Raw genomic sequence first — 4,868 nt, forward strand, 5'->3', positions numbered from 1 at the left:
TCTATCTATCTATCTATCTATCTATCTATCTATCTATCTATCTATCTATCTATCTATCTATCTATCTATCTATCTATCTATCTATCTATCTATCTATTTATCTATGTAGTCATTGAAAAGTATGTTAATAGGTAAGTAGTTACAATTGCAAGTCATTACCAGGATTTTGCTGAAATGTATTTATATTTCCCAAAGTATTTAAGGCAATTTTCTGAAGAGATTCATAAAAAATCCCCTAAAAAGGTAATATTTTTAAATTTCTTTTAATTATTCCTTACGTATTCAATTCATAATTACTATTCCTAAATCTGTCATCTATTAGTAATAAAATTTTCTAAGTATTAAGTTTTGTTATTGACAAAAACAATAAAAAGAATAATTAAGAGACAAACTAGAAATTCTTATAAATTAAATTTAACTAGTTCATGTATTAGGGTGGCAGCAAACTAATGGAAAACTTTTCTTTTTAAATGTTCAATTATACAGCACTAAGCAATTGCAATCAATGATTTAAGTTAGTTAATAACTTAGTTTATATATACATGAAATCCGTAGAAATACACTTAGGTCTCAATCGGGTCTATTGTGCGCACCACCTCCGGTCTGCCAGACTAGAACACTAACCACTATCTACTGTAGGAAACAATGATTCAAATTGAGAAATAATAGATTGCATTTCACTATATCGATTCAAAGTTTTTTAGGTCCAGATTTTTTTATATGTAACAATTTCGTTGAAGTTTGTTGATTTTTCAAGTTTTAGGTTTCAGAGAGGAAGAAGATCAAGAAGATCATTAAAGCGGAATTTTGGCGCACTTTTATGATAGTTTTTAGTGTGATTTTGTTTGTTTGTATAATTGTCTAATGAAATTTAAATATTTCACAAAAACTAGTTAATATGTGTGTTTATTGATATGTTTTTATACGCTACTATAGTGGAGAGGGTATTATAGGTTTGGACTGATATTTGTACCATCCAAAAGCAGCATATTAATGGGTTTGAAATAATATTCTTAGAGGACTTAGATCATTAACTTAAGTCTGTTCGCTAAAGGTGAATCTTGTGATCAAACTAAAGTTTACAATTACGAAGACTTTTTAATCTGATCGATTAATGTTCCAAAGATATCAAGTGCAATATTAGATAATGAATATAATCAATGTATTGAAAATCTTTCTGAGATTAAAAGTCTCTAAATTATCTACATATTCCTATGTGATAGTTGTTTTTATTTTTAACCCACTGGAACTTTCAAAAAGGTCCACTGTCCAACTAATTGTGATAAGCGTTTGAACAACATTATTAGTTTATACACATTTTCTTTGAATGTTAGTCACGCTAGCTTTTAAGTAAGTAGGTAAATAAGCACTTACCATGCTCGCTTACAAATATGTAATTAAATAAGTAGCTATGTTTTAACAACAATAAAAAGGAGAATATAAACCTCGAATTTCGTAAAAGTTAGTTAACGATTGTACTCACTACTGACAATTCAGCAACAATTTTGAGTTTTGGGGGACTTCAGAAATCTAAACCTTTAGACTGCATTTTGTCAAAAATCATTTTCAAATTTCAATTTGTAATTTTTTACAATTTCAATTCCTATCGGTCTTTTATATAGAAAAATCTTCGTCCAAATCCCAATTTATAGATGTTTAAACTCCAAGCCCTAAACGTTACGGTATCATAAAGTCGATCTTAATCGATTTTACTTCTTTCATGAATAGTTATTGTTTAATATTTGTTTTTTCCATTTTATTGAAGTATTTTGATTTTAGATTTTTAGTTTTGAGTTGGGTGAGTGAGTAATTTTTGAAAAAAAAAATTGAAGAATTCACGTGTGTAGTTGTTGGGATCATGAGCAAATAACTTATCAAACTATAAATGGGTATTAAAACTCGATTTCTTTTAATATTTAGATCATTATAGCAGTAGTAATAAACTATAGATTCTAACAAAGTGGATATAACGAATGTTGTGCACGAAAAAAAGTTGTAGAGTCAATCAAGTTTATATATAATAGACGAGATCGATAAGAATCGAAAAAAGGCAAAAACGTCGAACTGTCAAAGTAAATGATGATTTTCCAGTAGGGTTCTATAGTTGAAATGAAAAGTCGACTTTTCGACTTTTTGCATTTAGTATAAAGTCGACTTTTCGAATTTTTGCATTTAGTTAAAAATCGACTTTTCCACTTTTTGCATTTTATGAAATTTCGACTTTTTTCATTTAATTAAAAGTCGAATTTTTAACTTAAAGTTTTTATAAATAGTCGATTTTTTGATTTTTTTCGACATTTCGAATTTTTCCGACTTATCTACTTTTTTCGACTTTTTCTGACTTTTCGACTTCTTTCGACTTTTTTCGACTATTTTTTTAATTTTTTTCGAGTTTTTCCGACTATGTTACAGTTTTTGCCTTTTTTTACTTATTTAAAATTTTGGACTATTTTTTAATTTTTTCTACTTTTTTCGAGATTTTGTATTTTTTTGACTTTTTTCGACTTTTATTTCTAAAGTCGACTTTTCGACTTTTTTCACAGACGATAGTCAAGTTATCGACTTTTTTGGAACAAAATAGTCGACTCCGACTTTTTTCTCCAAAAAGTCGATTGTTCGATTATTCCAAAGTCGATTTATAGAACTCTATTTGCTAGAGTCTACTGATCATTGGAGAAAGTAAAACGTGCGAATGCAAGTTTCTTGTGGTCCATTGTATGGACTCATTGATATGCTATTTACATGTATCAGAAGAATCCTTTGATAAATTTTTCAGATAATGTAGAATTTCATTGCTTATTGGAGTTATTTTGCAAATTGTGGATACTCCAGTTATTTTCCGAGGGATCTTTAAAGGGGAGAGGGTTAGGGTCAATTGTGAACCTTTTGTTATAAAATTTTGACAAGAGGATTTAAGTTCATTTAAAAGTAGTTTTTTTTTATAGAATTTTGTTGCTAAATTGAAATTTTGTAGCAAATTATGCGCCATAAAGTTAAGACCTATAAAAATATATATTCCAGAGGGATAAGGCCACCCCCTTCCCCCTGGGGTGAAGATTCAGTTATGTGCCGATGCTCATAAACTTTGATATAAACATTAGGCTTCTATGTTGAACTGCTTTACTATACATGGTATTTTAAGTTCGATACTAGTGTTGTAGTACTTTTCGGAAGAGGGTTTTATATGCAGGTGAAATCGTGGACCAATATTGACTATTTTATATAACAAACCACAAATTTAGCAAAAGTTTGTCTCTCTATCTTGTATCGTTTGATTTCTATCGTGAAAGACATGCAAACGGATAGAAGGACATGACTAGATCGTTTTAGAATCTAATAAGGACTCAGAATATATAAATTTTAATGGGTCTGGGACCAATATTTTGCTGTGTTATCAGGCAAATTGTTTAAAGTGTTCCCATAATATTTCAGAAGCTAAAAATCCGTCTTTTTTACAATGATATTCCTTGGCCTTGTTACATATTTCTGTCTGGGAACTTTCTAAATTTTTCAGCATGTTTTTGGATCTTTATATCCGAATTTATAACACATATGATTTGCATATCTATAATATACATACTTTTATATCTTTATAATAATGCGACTTGTTTTTTTTTATATATTTCTTATGAGAACTGATGAAAAGTACAAGTTTCATTGCATCAGCCAATTCTCTTACACAAATTTGAATAAAAAATAAAAAAAAAACGCTGGTCGTTGGATCTTATCAGGTACAAACAGGTGAAAAATAAAAAAGTATTTTTTTCCAATACATTACACTGAGATGAGAGTTTAACGAGAAGAAAAACTGGTACATAACACTTACATTTGTAACATTTAAATTTTTTGAATAAATTCATTTAATCAACTAATTAAATTCTAATGACAATTTACATATATCATTATATAAGATTTAAAATTAAGAATCATAATTATAATTTAGAAATTTATGATTTTGTTATTTTCAATTCAAGTGCATTATTTTGTTTTTGGGATGTTCTTAATTATTTTGAAAATCATTAAAAAAACTTATTATTGGTTTATTCAACGTTTGGCCTTGAGACATACAAATATTTATTGATTGCATTTATGGATGGGGTTTAACCAACAACAAAAAAATAAGAAAATATTATTGGTAATAATGTTCTGCAGCCGGTTATTTGCTATTTTTGTTTGTACATTATAACAATAATAAAAGAAAGTATGTCTGGCGGTAGACTGGATGGGTGACTATCTGCCTGAATGTATGACTGTGTTGTTTAGAAAGATCATTAGAAGATCACATCTTTTTTTAATGTTTAAAGTGCTATACAGTCAGCGGCAAAAGTAAGAAGTTTATATGAAGTTTGGCGAAAACGTGGCAATGACAGAGATAGTATTATAGTATTTTAGTTCAATTTTGAATAACTAAATCCCTAAACCTATGTCTCCACTAAGAATACTTATCATTATGTTAACCTTTGAATCCTGAAGCCCTTTTTCTCTTTATAGCCGCTCTTTCGCTGCTGATCATTCTCGAGTAACCTGATAGCTTAGCTTATCTCTTGAAGAGTATTGACTTAAGTCTCTTTTATATTGCATAAGACTAAATTTCTTTAGCCGATAACGGGTATTAGGGTCCTGAATACCCATTGTGTCTGCCGGTTTGTGGCCATTCGGTCTAGAAACATTTACATTCACGAAGATATTTGTTCTAATGATTATCTTATATCCTAGACCCTATATCAAAGTTTCCGACAATTTTTGTTCCAGTATGCGATCGTTTTAGTTCTGTTCTAGTTCTGTTCTAGTTCTGTTCTAGTTCTGTTCTAGTTCTGTTCTAGTTCTGTTCTAGTTCTGTTCTAGTTCTGTTCTAGTTCTGTTCTAGT

The sequence above is a fragment of the Lucilia cuprina genome, chromosome 2 (assembly GCF_022045245.1).
Source record: "Lucilia cuprina isolate Lc7/37 chromosome 2, ASM2204524v1, whole genome shotgun sequence".
Classification (NCBI taxonomy): Eukaryota; Metazoa; Arthropoda; class Insecta; order Diptera; family Calliphoridae; genus Lucilia; species Lucilia cuprina.